We start from the raw sequence: 15,260 nt of genomic DNA, 5'->3' as shown, positions 1-15,260 counted from the left end.
CAATCATGATTTATTCGAATGATCCAAATTGATAGACATTTACTGCTTACTCTTCTATCCTGATTTGAAGGCAATTGGGCCAATGATTTAGATAGATTTTAATTTAGGATTTTTTTTAGCTTTCATTAAAGTTTTGATTATTTGTTGATCAGATAAGAAGTACTCAATTTAGTATTGGTAATTGTTTCCTAAATCCTCGTGGGAACGATACTTCACTCACTACTTTATTACTTGAACGGCTAGTGCACTTGCTAGTGTCACAATGAGCTACACATCACAGTCTCTAATGCATAACCCCAAAAGGATGTGGGTAAATCTAAGTGTATGAGAAGTGACCAGACCATATCCAATAAGGTCATTTTCCTTCTCTCTGAAACACCGTTAAGTTGTGGTGTAGCAGGAGGAGCTAATTGTGATACAATCCCATTGTCCTTTTAGTAGTCCCTGAATTCGTCAGAGAGATACTCGCCACCTCGATCAGATCGAAGAGCTTTAATATCTCTCCCTAACTGTTTCTCAACCTCTTGCTAAACTCTTTGAACCTTTCAAAGTATTCAAACTTGTGTCTCATTAGGTACGCGTAACCATATCGTGAAAAATCATCTGTGAAGGTGATGAAATACACGTGTTGATTTCATGTCCTAACACTCACGGGACCACATACATCAGTATGTATTAGGTCAAGTGTGCCTGTACATCTTTTAGGCTTACCGTTAAATGGCTATTTCGTCATCTTGCCTTGTAGGCAAGGCTCACAGGTGGGAAGATCTTCTAGAGTTAGAAAATCCAAAGGACCATCCTTTACCAACCTTGTGATTCGGTCAACACCGATGTGGTCAAGTCGGTAAAGCCACAGACACGAGGGATTAACTGTATCACGGGCTCTCTTCTTCGGGTTTCAGACGACGTAGTTTCGGTTATGTTAGTTTCTAGAGAAGGATGTAGAACATAGAGACCATTCTCCAATTCTCCGTCTAGGATGAATCTGTTATTTTTTTAATAATAACCGTATTACTAAAGAAGACAGAATAACCATCTGCACACAGATTTGAAACAAAAATCAAATTTCTTCTTAAATTTTGTACATAAAGACAATCTTTCAGTACAATTTTTCCTTCTCTAAAAATTAACTCCACGGTTCCTATTGCCGCGGCTGCAACAGTTGTAGTAGTCCCCAAGTAGAGAGTGACTTCTCCTTCACTCAGCCTTCTGCTTACCTTGAACCCCTGCTGGGAGTTACACGCTTGAGTTAAAGCCCCAGAGTCAATACACCAGGATGCAGAAGCGCTACCAATAAATTGTTTTCTATAACACACGATTCGAAATTACCTTTCTTGGATTCCAAGTAGGCAGGACAATTCCTTTTCCAGTGGCCGGTCTTCTTGCAGAAGTGATAGGCATCCGATGCTTTGTCTTTCTTCTACTTCTTATTAAAAATGGTCCTTAGGCCCATTTTCTTTCATGGATTACTTTTCGATGTATTGCAAGGCTATGTAGGCCTGAACATTGTATGGCATGGGACCCATAAAGGTTTCACACAAGTCGATAAGGGTTCTACCCCACCTCTAGAAGAGGCAAGGATGAATTTATTGCTTAAGGATAGGGAATCCTTGATCCAACCAGCTTGGCCTTAGTTGGGCCCAACATTTACATGTAAATGATCCTTGGACCAACACCCTTTGAAGACCCAAAAACTGAAAGAATGGTAGGATCCATCTAATGGATGCCAGGAAAGGTGCGGAATGGGTGAGCGAATTTCAAAAATTTCCTACCTTCTTTCTACTGGGAATATATTCCCTAAATTTAGAATACATTATTCAAGGATTCTACTTGAACCATAATTAAACCAAATCTGAACCAAAAGGAAATAGGAAGGATTATGCCTGATCCGAAGAAATAATATCTCCCAAAGTTGGTGTTCACGGCCAAAGAAGAAACCAAGATCCACTTCTGCTAAAGATGACACAGTTGTGGATGGAACGGAACCAGCAGGGTGTGTCCTACACACTGGATTCTTCGCAAGAATCCTCTGGAAACCTTGAACACCGAATCCTTTAGTCTTTTTTGCAAGACTGTTGTCAAGAACTGATTTCTTGACTTCCTGTTGCTACAAAGATCCAATCTTCCAACAGGGAATGAAAGCGGCTGGAGGAGGAGAAGTCCAGGACGAAGAGGGCAAAACTGTCTCTTCTCTCTGGAGTCTGTGAGAGATCCAAACTCAATTCGCAGGATGTGTTTCTTGCTTACTCAAACCCCTAGTTCAAAATCTGATATTTCTTCTAGGGTTTTCTCCTCTTTCTTCTTGATTAAGAAACCTCCCAATATTTTGGGAGTTATCCCAATCCAAATCAGTATTTGGATAAGGGTTAATCTTAATCCTATCTGCAGATTAAGTTAGTTTACTCCTGATTTTATCAGGAGGTTATCATATTCAAATCTAATTTGAATTTGGTCTCTTAGAGTGGATAAGGTTAAAGACCCAATCCTTTTACTAACATTAATCTCAGATTCGCCCCATGAATAGGTGATCATATCAGCCTAGTTCGAAATGGGCTTTTGGCCCATTAAGTGTTCAGTGTTTAACCAGTTTCCAATCTGCTGCCCAGTTGGGCTTCTTTGTATGGCGTGGGACCCAAGCATTGATCTACACACCAGCCACATAGGTTCGGCCCAACCTTTATTACAAGGCCCAGCCGAATTCACTGAAAGACTCAATGACCTCCTTGAGCCCATCACATGGACCCTATGGGCCCAACACTTACATTAAGTGGTCCCTAGGCCAAGCCATCTTATAAAAACCCAGGGATTGTGGGTAGGTGCAAGATTAGCCCATTAGGTATTATCCTAAATGATCTTACACTTAACCTCTCAGCCCTTAATGATCAAGCACTGCCCGACAAGAGAAGACCTCTCCCTCGGCTACAAGGAACAGTGCCGCACTCTCCACTCACATGGATCCCGGGAATTAAAACCTTTGGCAAATCTTTTGAAACCGTACATATACATACATATATATATATATATATATATATATATATATATATATATATATATATATATATATATATATATATATATTAATTTTGCAAAACAAAATTCCAACGATTGAAATCAACTGCCGGCAATTTGATTTCCATCAGAGAGAGTGCATTCTCGATCATTACCAATGTCCGACAAAGGGGTTGATCCTGTCACTATGACCACTCACTCAGATGAATTCTCAGACTACCCCAACATGTCCAGGTTTTGACCCCTAATAAGGATCTCACTGATTGACACATCAAAGATAGCCCGATCCGACACCTAGTGATGTGTCATAATCGAGTCTAGGGGTCAGGTGTAACTTTCCAGTTTTGCCCATCTGTCTCCAAGGTCTAGGGCAATACTGGAAATCTGGTCCGGTTCAAGGGTTCAAGCAATCTCATACTGCATGTGCCTTGGGTCTTACCCTGATGGCCGAAACACATCCCAACACTTGGTGGCACATCTGTATCAGCCTTGGCAGGATAAATCTCCCCAGACTTATCCAATGGCTGTGAACATTTAAAACTAACACAAGTTTCTATAAGTGTCCAGTTTTAGGGTCTTACACTGAATTATACCAAACAATATGAATCAAACATGCACTTTAATTTATTTCCACTAAATAACAAAAGTACATCAAATCCGATTGAAGCTAAGGGCATACAAGACTGTCTAACAAAAACAATAGACTTGTGTAAAATAAAGCCCATTAGGTAATCATCACTGTAATGGTCTCTTACACCTAATTTATCGGCCCATAATTATTGAAACACTACCCACGAGAAATGTCATCTTCCCTAACAGAAAAATGCAGTGTTACACTCTTTGCTCAGATAGATCTCGTAGGACTGAGATGTAAGGCTAGATAAGGGTTGGTCTCTTTGAAGGACGAAGGAGTGCCTCCAAAGGGTGTGAAGGTTTCTTGGTATGGGACTAGGAGAAGAAGATGAGAGAGTTATGAATTCTAGGGTATCAGTAGCTAAGACAGTGAGGATTTCGATGCCCCTTGACGTGGGGAGGACCCTCTATTTATGAAGAAGATCCCGATATCCTAAAAGGTAGGAAACCTGGATCTTAGTTTCGTATTAGGGAAGGGAATATATTGTTTTCTTGCAATTATTGGGTATGCTACTGGGCATTTCCACATGTCTCATGAAGTTATTCTCAAGGATCAGCTTTCCCTATCCTTGAGATCCCTCATTATTCACGTGTTCTACTACCCTCCTGTGTGCCACAACTAATCTTACGTTGAAACGATGATGTCATCATCTGAAAGTTAATATTTGTTAATGCCTCGTGGCGATCTATAAAGTGCTTTGTCATAATGGACTTATATGTGTTTGGGCACAGACGGGCCTTGCCATGGGCGCGGCCCATTGTCCTTCCTGGACCCGCTTCCCAGAGTCGGGTTATGAGTCGTGGGTTTATCATGGTATCATCTAATGCGTTGTGGGTCCATCGTAGCTCGGGGTAACTATGGATGACTTATGAGCCATTTTGTGGTATTACTCTGATGTTAGAGTATTCTTAGGGAGTTTGCATGAGCTATACATGTCTACATTAGCCCCCTGATTATCAATAAGTGGGAATTTGTCGATAAGCACGTTGTCCTTCCATTTTTGCACTAGCATTGGATCTGGTATTTCTACTTGTTTTGGGATTTTATGCCAATGGCATGCTCCCTGTGTTCGTATTTGGTAATTAATGATGATCTAAGATTTAGCCCCCTATCTTTTGGTGATTTGATTTCTGATGGCAGTCAGTGCTGCTTGTGTGATCTAGCTCCCCGCTCTCTTTTACTATTGTTAGGAAGAAAATAATCAAAAGACAATTAAATCAATCACTGATTTTATTTTTCTGGGGGAAAAGACATTGGACTATGGTGCCAAGGTGTATATGGTGGCTAAGTTGCGGTCTCGATCATCATAGCCCTCGATTTGGATGTGAGAAGTGACATGTGTGGCGTTGAGCTTGGAGAGTTTAAGCGATGGCGTTGGGTGCACAATTGAATCTTCGTAAGTGTTGTGTGGCGTCCCATCTCCTTTTGAGTCCCATTTATGAATCGTACCGTGTTGTTGTCCGCGACGATTCATCTGACGTGCCTGTTTGGCTCCCTTTTCACTGGGCCATGGAAGTTTATAAAAGGATGTCTTATGCCATACCCCACGACATTGTCTGAGTTTGATTTGCGCTTTCTAGCTTGAGTATCCATTCGTTGTATTTCTATTTTCGAAGTTAATAATGGCCTTTGCTCGCCACGACACTCAGTTGGTTGTCAATGAATCAATGGGTTCTAATTTGTTGTCTTTGGTAGGGTCGGCACTAACATTAGAATATGTTGTGGTTCATCAAATGCTCGTGCGACACTGCAAAGATAATGCAATAGACCCTTTGGGGTACAAAGTTGTTAACAGGTCTCCTATTCGGGGGACCAGTTTTTAGTAACACAAGAAGTAGTGACCTTTGTAAAATCAATTGTCTAGTTTGGTTGGCTGCCTTCAGTCGAGCTATCTGTTGTCATCGTGAGTCTGGCATTGAACACGCTTGCGACTGTGATGTCCAAGATAATGAACTTCCCCCACGATTGAATTTTGTGGAATGTTCTAGTGCAATGGTTGAAGACTTGCGAGAGCCTTTCTGTGGTTGGATTTCATGTCGTGGAAGTTGAGAATTGCATCATTCGCTTGGCACACGTGTTTAGGAGGGCAGGTCAGGGCGATTCCCCATTAGTTTATGGGCGGTCTTTGGCAGACGTGCACTGTTGTATAGAGGCTATGGAAGCGAGGTGAGCTGCTGCAGCCAGGGATCTCGCAGATCTTGAGGAACAATGTGCTCGTCTACGTCGCATGGTGGAAAAGTGCGAGGCAGAGGTCAGCAAGCTAACAACATATGTGGCTTGGGAACCTCTGCTTGGGGGTATAGAAGTAGTGCAGGACAAATGGGCGATACTGTAAATTTGTATTATATGTTTTTAGGCTTTTTTTTCTGTTTTTAATGTACACTAATTTTGATTGAAACGAAAGGAAGCGTTGTATTTAGTGTTGTTAACATGTGATCGATCGTGTTGTTGTGTACCATTTCTGGGTGGTTCGTGGTGAGCTCTCTGACATGGGGTGAAGCCATTATCGTTGTCTAGGCCTCGCCGGCCGCTCTGTTTATGGTAGTCGTGCCACTAGTTGTTGTCAAAATACCAGTAGTGCGTGGGCGGTAGGTTTTCATGTGTGACAGCTGAATTAGTATTGTGTATGTCCTTTTGTCAAGTGCATGCGATCCGATTGGGCGTCGTTATGTGATATGCTGCTAGGAAAAGGATTATATATGCGAAAAGAATCCTCTTTTCGCCTGATACTAGCTTAATGTCTATCATTATTCACCGATTACCATGATTTGGTCACACGTGTGGGTTGAATTTGAAATTTGATATGGTATGGCATCGGTTATTGTCCATCTTTGTGACAAATAGGGCGACGCAGTTGCATTAAATGCACCTCATTGGTCCCTCCTTCGGAAAGGAAATTTGGGTAATTTCACGGGCTTAGTTATTTTCGATGTGTTACTTCGTGTGTCTTGCTGGTGTCGTACCGTCTTCTCTGACGCTATATAATATTCTATGTCCGTGGTCGCAGGGGTGCTATAAAATGGAACAGGTAATCTGCTCTCACTTTATCCGCAGTTGTTGCTATTGGCTCCCCGTTCTATCATTTAATGACATTGGCATCATAGTGACCTTAAGGGACACCATGGCAATGATATGCATTCAGCCATGGTGTGCGCAAGATCCATTAACGAATCATCATGGGTCAAGTGCTTATGACCCATGGTCGCACCACATCAAACATCCAATTATCACATGAAAAAAGAGGAATTGATCCAATCAATCAACTACAGTAAAGCCTATTAAACGGCCCATTGGAAAACCATAACATTAACAATTAATGTCTACTAGGTGTATGGGCTGAATCGCAGTTAGTACTTCGGCCCATACAGCTTTTCTCACAAGTGAGGACTTTCGCAGTTTTAACCCTTTAAAATTGGGCTTTACAGGTGGGCCGAATTAATCCTGTAATTGAACATCATATCTGGAACGAAAGTGTGAGAAAAGTGGACTGAAAAATAGTCCCTCTCGAACCCCCAGATTCAGTCCAAACAGTTTTGGTCCAATCTGGTCCGAAGTGGTCTGAAACTGATTTTCAATTCAATAATTAATTCATGAAAGATCTGAAATTAATGAATTTGATTTTATGCAATCACAAATCAATTATGGACTGTTCACACCACCTGCAAAACAAAAGTTAATCACAAGGGTTGCAGTTTCACAAATCGCAAATCGTAGAGACCGATTTCTCCATCTGCAAATCTCCAGCATCACCTTCTTCTTCCTTCTTCTTTAATCAAGAAAATAAAATAAAAAAAACAAAAATCCTATTTCTATTAATTAATTACATTCTTGATCAAATCATATACATTCAGTCAAGAAAAATAAAAAAAAAATTATTTACAAACCGAATTGAATAGAAAAGGAAAAATGGTGCGTAGACCATCTGCGCCAAATCTGCACTGAGATCTCCCGGTTCGAACAGTCCATTAAATAAAAATAAATAAAGAACAGTTCTAAATAAATTTTGAATTTAACAGAAATTAATTTCAGATCAATCACTCTTAACAATAAACAATTTCTTGAAATAAAGAAAACAATCTGCACAAATCTTGGCAGAACATCTTTTGTCCATCTGCGCAGGTTCAGATCTGATTTTCTTTTGGTTCAAGATTCGAACATGTGGCTCTGATACCACTGAAAGAAGGGTAGGATCCATCTAATGGACGCCATGAAGGGTGTGGAATGGGTGGGAAATTTTCAAAAATTTTCCTACCTTCTCCCAATTGAGAATCATATTCCCTAAATTTAGAATACAATATTCAAGGATTCTACTTGAACCATAATCAAACCAGATCTGAACCAAAAGGAAACAGGTAGGATTATATCTGATCCAGAGAAACAATATCTCCAAAAGTTGGTGTTCACGCCCAAAGAAGATACCAAAAACCGCTCCTGCTGAAGATGACACAGTTATGAATGGAACGGAACCAGCAGGGTGCGTCCTACACACTGAATCCTTTGGAAGAACCCACTAGAAACTTTGAACACTGAATAGTTCTCAATCTTTTCTGCAAAACTGATGTCAAGAACTGATTTCTTGACTTCTTTCTCCTACAAATATCGAATCTTGCAAGAGGGGTTGGCGGTGGCTGGAGGAGAACTCCTGGACGAAGATGGCTGAATAGTTTTTCTTCTCTCTGGAGTTCTTGAAATCAAATCTCTGTTGCATAAGACTTTCTTCTCTCTCTTGGAAAAACTTGGTTCAAAATCTGGTATATTCGAATCTTTTTCTCCTCCTTTCTTCTTGATTAAGAAATCCTCCTTATTAGGAGTTATCCCAATCCAAATCAATATTTGGATAGAGGATAATCTTAATCCTATCTACAAATTAAGTTAGTTTACTCCTGATCTTATCAGGAGGTCCCCAGATTCTGATTTGAATTTGGCCTCCTAGAGTGGATAAGGTTATAAGCCCAATCCTTTTTACTAACATTAATCTCATATTCACCCCATAAATGGGTGATCATATCAGCCCAGCTCGTAATGGGCTTTTGGCCCATTAAGTGTTCAGTGTTTAATTAGTTTCTAATCTGCTGCCCAGTTGGGCTTCTTTGTATGGCGTTGGACCCAAACATTGATCTACACACCAGCCACATGGGTTTGACCCAGCCTTTATTATAAGGCCCAGCCGAATTCACTGAAAAACTCAGTCACCCCCTTGAGCCCATCACATGGACCCTATGGGCCCAACACTTACATTAAGTGGTCCCTGGGCCAAGCCATCATATAAAAACCCAGGGACTGTGGGTAGGTACAAGATTAGCCCATCAGGTATTATCCTAAATGGTCTTACACTTAACCTCTCAGCCCTTAATGATCAAGCACTGCCCGACAAAAGAAGACCTCTCCCTCGGCTGCAAGGAACAGTGCCGCACTCTCTACTCACATGGATCCCGGGAATTAAAACCTTTTGCAAATGTTTTTGAAACCGTACATATACAAATATATATATATCAATTTTGCAAAACAAAATTCTAACGATTGAAATCAACTGCCGGCAGTTTGGTTTCCATCAGAGAGAGTGCATTCCCGATCATTACCATTGTCTGACAAAAGGGCTAATTCTGTCACTATGGTCACTCACTCAGATGAATTCTCAGACTGCCCCAACATGTCCAAGTTTTGACCCCCACTAAGGATCTCACTGATTGACATATCAAAGACAGCCCGATCCGACACCTAGTAAAGTGTCATAATCGAGTCCAGGGGTCAGGTGTAACTTTCCAATTTTGCCCATCTGTCTCCAAGGTCTAGGGCAATACTGGAAATCTGGTCCGGTTCAAGGGTTCAAGCAACCCCATACTGCATGTGCCTTGGGTCTTACCCTGATGGCCGAGATAAACCATCCCAACACTTGGTGGCACACCAGTATCAGCCTAGGCAGGATAAATCTTCATAGACTTATCCAATGGCTGTGAACATTTAAAACTAACACAAGTCTCTATGAGTGTCTAGTTTTAGAGTCTTACACAGAAATATACCAAACAACATGAATCAAACATATACCACATGCACTTAGGTCCAATCTGGTACAAGCCGGAGTCCCAAACTTTCCACGTGTTTCTCAAACACCATCTGTGTCAATGGTTTAGTCAATGCGTCTGCCACATTGTCCGCCGATGCTACCTTCTGAATTAGGATGTCCCCTCTACCAACGATCTCCCACAGTACATGGTACTTCCTCTCGATGTGCTTTGACATCGAGTGAGCCTGAGGCTCTTTAGCCTGGGCGATCGCTCCATTGTTGTCACACAACAACGGGATGAGTGACATGCTGCATGGAATCACTCCTAATTTGTGTATGAATTTCTTCATCCAGACGGCTTCCTTAGCAGCTTCACTTGCAGCAATTTACTCGGCCTCGGTTGTGGAGTCTGCAGTGGACCCCTATTTGCTGCTTTTCTATCAAACAACACAAGATCCTATCGTGAAAACATACCCAGATGTAGACTTTCTATCATCTGAATCCGACTGGAAATCGGCATCGGTATACCCTAGAACTTGTAGTGAACTACCATCGAATACCAAACAAAACTCTTTTGTCCTTCGAAGGTATTTAAGTATGTTCTTCACAGCAGTCCAATGCTCCTACCCTAGGTTGGCCTGGAATCTGCATACCACACTCACCGCTTGAGCTATGTCCGAGCGAGTGCACAGCATGCCATACATGATGCTCCCTACGGCTGAGGCATAGGGAACGTCTCTCATGCCCTCAATCTCCTCAGAAGTCTTGGGAGACATCTTCTTGGAGAGAGAGACTCCATGCCTGAAAGAAACATTTCCTTTCTTGGAGTTCTCCATGTTGTATCTTTTGACAATTTTGTCAATGTAAGCAGCCTGGGATAATCCAATTATCCGCTTCGATCTATCTCTATAGAGTTGAAGACCCAGTATATATGAAGCTTCTCCAAAATCTTTCATGGAGAACTGTTGTGATAGCCATACCTTGACCGAAGTCAACATTCCTACATCATTCCCAATGAGTAGGATATCGTCCACATACAACACTAAAAGGGTGAACTTATCCCCACTGGATTTCATGTAAACACAGGGCTCATCTGGATTCTGCACAAAGTCAAACGCTTTGACAGCAGAATCAAAATGGATGTTCCAACTTCTAGAAACCTGCTTAAGTCCATATACGGATCTATTGAGTTTACATACCATGTATTCCTGACCAACAGCAATGAAGCCTTGCGGCTGCTGCATGTAGATATCTTCATTAAGATCTCCATTCAGGAACGCGGTTTTGACATCCATCTGCCATATCTCGTAGTCATGGTATGCTGCTACAGCTAGCAGGATCCTAATGGATTTGAGCATGGCCATGGGCGAAAAGGTTTCCTCATAATCGATACCTTCTTTTTTAGTGTACCTTTTCACCACCAAGCGAGCTTTGTAGGTCTCAATCCTGCTATCGGGGCCCTTCTTCCTCTTGTAGATCCATTTGCAACCAATTGCTTTTACCCTAAAGGGCGGATGTACTAGAGTCCAGACTCCATTGGTCTCCATCGAGTCCATCCCAGCTCTCATGGCCTCCACCCACTTCTAGGAATCTATGTCTAACATAGCTTCCGTGTAAGTTACGGGATCCTCTTCACTAGTCAAGGCTTCCACCAGGTAACTATCCTGGTCATAACCATATCGGACTGGTGGTCTAGATACCCGAGTGGATCTTCTAGGTTGGTCACTACCTGGAGCCTGTGGGACATCTTCCACTACACCTAAGTTCTCCTCATCAAGAACAATTTCTTGACGATGGGTGTCCAGGATGTAATCGGTTTCTAAGAATTGGGCATTTCGACTGCAGAACACTTTCTGCTCACTTGGGTCATAAAATAGATAACCCATTGAATCTTTTGGGTAGCCTATAAATAAGCAACGATTGGTTTTGGATTCCAACTTGTCTGCACTTCTTCTTTTAACGTGTGTAGGACAACCCCAAACCTTCAAGTGTCTCACACTTGGCTTCCTTCCGGTCCATAGTTCATATGGAGTCTTTAGAACTGATTTGGTTGGAACCTGATTCAGTACGTAGATAGCAGTCTCTAATGCATATCCCCAAAAGGATGTGGGTAATTCTGAGTGGACGAGCAGTGACCAGACCATGTCCAACAAGGTCCTATTCCTCTTCTCTGAAACACCGTTGAATTGAGGTGTGGCAGGAGGAGCTAATTGTGACACTATCCCATTGACCTTTAAGTAGTCCCTGAATTCATCAGAGAGATACTCGCCACCTCGATCTGATCGAAGGGCCTTAATTTCTCTCCCTAACTGTTTCTCGACTTTCTGTCTGAATTCTTTGAAATTTTCAAATGACTCAGACTTGTGTCTCATTAGGTACACGTAACCATATCGTGAAAAATCATCTGTAAAGGTGATGAAATACACGTGTTGATTTCATGTCCTAACACTCAGGGGACCACATACATCAATATGTATTAGCTCAAATGTGCCTACAACTCTTTCAGGCTTACCGTCAAATGGCTGCTTAGTCATCTTACCTCGAAGGCAAGGCTCACAAGTGGGAAGATTTTCTATAGTTAGAAAATCCAAAGGACCATCCTTTACAAGCCTTGTGATTTAGTCAACACCGATGTGGCCAAGCCGGTAATGCCAGAGGCACGTGGGATTTACTATATCACGATTTCTTTTCTTGGGATTTTCAACCGACGTAGTTTTGGTTATGTTAGTTTCCAGAGAAGGATGTAGAACATAGAGACCGTTCTCCAGTTCTCCGCATGCGATGAATTTGTTATTCCATTTAACATTATTCATATTACTAAAATAAATAGTATATCCATCAGCACATAGTTTAGAAACAGAAATCAAATATTTTCTCAAGTTCTGTACATAAAGACAATCTTTAAGTACAAGCACTCCTCTAAAAACTAATTCTACGGTTCCTATTGCCACAGCTGCAACACTTGCAGTTGTTCCCAAAAATAGTGTCACTTTGCCTTCACTCAATCTTCTGCTAACTTTAAACCACTGTAGTGAGTTACACGCATGAGTTGAAGCCCCAGAGTCCACACACCAGGACACAGAAGTAACTAACATATTAGTTTCTGTGACACAAGTTTCGTCGTTACCTTTCTTAGATTCCAGGTAGGTCGGACAGTTCCTCTTCCAATGGTCGGTCTGCTTGCAGAAGTGACAGACATCATATGCCTTGTTCTTCTTCTACTTCTTAGGTTTCATAGTTTTCTTCTATGGCTTCTTTGCCTTTCTCTCTTTCTTTCCCGATTTGTTAATTTCAGCAAACATAACCACAGTCTCATCCTTCTTGAGTAGATCATCGGCCCTCTGCAACATATTGCTGAGTTTCTGGGCGCTGACATTCAGCATATTCATGTTATAGTTCATTGTGAACGCATTGAAGGAAGAGGGCAAAGAATTCAGGATGGCATCCACTTGCATGCCAAGATCTATCCCGGATCCAAGGGCTTCAAGTTTGTTAATGTAGCCCATCATCCGAAGACAATGGTCATGAACTTTCTGCCCCTTGGACATCTGTGCGGTCATGAACAGTTTCAGGACCTTCTATCAAGTAGAACGGTTCTACTCTTCATACATTGTCTTTAGACTAACCAATATGTCCTTGGCTAGTTCAATCTGATCGAACTGCCGCTGTATTGAGTTGTCTAGTGAGGCAATGACAAAGCAGCGGGCAAGGGAGTTCTTATCCTCCCAATCTTGGTAGTCCCTCTTATGGGCCTCAGAAGCCCTATCACCCGGACGCTCCAGGGCAGGATTTTTCACTACCTTATCTAACTTTTCAAAAGTTAGGACCAGCATAAGATTTTTGTACCAATCGGCATAGTTTGGGCCCTTAAGCTTGTTATTATCTAGAATCTTTGTGAATTGACCGTTTGCCATTTTCTGATAAAATAGCAAAATCATTAGTCCACAACTTAGTGTGATTCAAGTTACCTACATAGATATGGCTTTTAATCTATGTTCCATTCCCATTTATTCATCTCTGAGATTTCCCCCCTTTCTCAGTGACGGAGACGACGGAGTGTCTCTAGAAATGTGGGAAATCACGTGGGGTGCATGAATCCAACTGTTTCAGCTGCATAACTCCACCACCTTTCTGTGACGGATCATATCCACTCATCAGATGAGTTTCCCTTTGGCCTCTGTCAAACAAGGTTCAGAGCCGTTTTCAGGTAAACCTTTCTGTCCAGTGAGTGCACACCCATCATATTCAGGTTACGCCAAAGTACCATGAGAGAGTTCCCATTTTCTGGGGAAGCCCCTCCCACATCGGTCTATGACGCCCCTATCATCTTCTGAAACATTCTAACAGATCCAACAGCAAATGGATAGCCCAATTTTATGGTGTGTTTCCTCATTACTGATGGACCCATCATTGTGCTAATGACGGAAGGCCTTTAGAGAGTCCATCATATGGATCTCCCTATCACATGCATTCATATTTGCTGGAGGGAACAAAATTATGCCCTAGTTCTAATTTAGGTCAAACCAAAGTGTCTCCCACTGACTTTTATAAAGTCATATTTCTGGTGGGCCTTAATCGGCTAGGGGTTCCATACGCATCACTTTTTTAGGGTTGTGGGGCCCAACAAGAATGGAAGGGTCATCCAATGACCTTAAGGGACACCATGGCAATGATATGCATTCAGCCATGGTGTGCGCAAGAGCCACTAACAAATCATCATGGGCAAAGTGCTTATGACCCATGGTCGCAGCACATAAAGCATCAAATCATCACATGAAAAAGGAGGAATTGGTTCAATCAATCAACTGTTGTAAAGCCCATTAAACGGCCAATTTGAAAACCATAACATTAACAATTAATGTATACTAGGTGTATGGGCTGAATCGCAATTAGCATTTCGGCCCATACAGCTTTTCTCACAAGTGTAGGCTTTCGTAGTTTTAACCCTTTAAAACTGGGCTTTATAGGTGAGCCGAATTGATCCCTATAATTGAACATCAGATTTGGAACAAAAGTGTGAGAAAAGTGAACTGAAAAACAGTCCCTTTCGAACCCTCAGATTCGGTCCAAACAGTTTTGGTCCAATCTGGTCCAAAGTGGTCCGAAACGTATTTTCAATTCAAGAATTAATTCATGAAAGATCTGAAATTAATGAATTTGATTTTATGCAATAACAAATCAATTATGGACTGTTCGCACCACTTGCAAAATAGAGGTTAATCACAAGGGTTGCAGTTTCACAAACCGCAAATCGTAGAGAACGATTTCTCCATCTGCAAATCTCTAGTGCCGCCTTCTTCTTCCTTCTTCTTTAATCAAGAAAATAAAATAAAAAAAAGAAATCCTATTTCTATTAATTAACTACATTCTTGATCAAATCCTATACATTCAGTCAAGAAAATTAAAAAAAATTATTTACAAACCGAATTGAATAGAAAAGGAAAAAGGGTGCACAAACCATCTGTGCCAAATCTGCATTGCGATCTCCCAGTTCGAAAAGTCCATTAAATCAAAATAAATAAACAAACAGTTCTAAATAAATTTTGAATTTAGCATAAATTAATTTCATATCAATCGCCCTTAACAAGAAACAATTTCTTGAAATAAAGAAAA

The sequence above is a fragment of the Nelumbo lutea genome, chromosome 4, assembly GCF_056320005.1.
Source record: "Nelumbo lutea isolate HS-2025 chromosome 4, American lotus-T2T, whole genome shotgun sequence".
Classification (NCBI taxonomy): Eukaryota; Viridiplantae; Streptophyta; class Magnoliopsida; order Proteales; family Nelumbonaceae; genus Nelumbo; species Nelumbo lutea.
The sequence above is the reverse complement of the archived record's forward strand: the minus strand, read 5'-3'. Positions refer to the sequence as shown.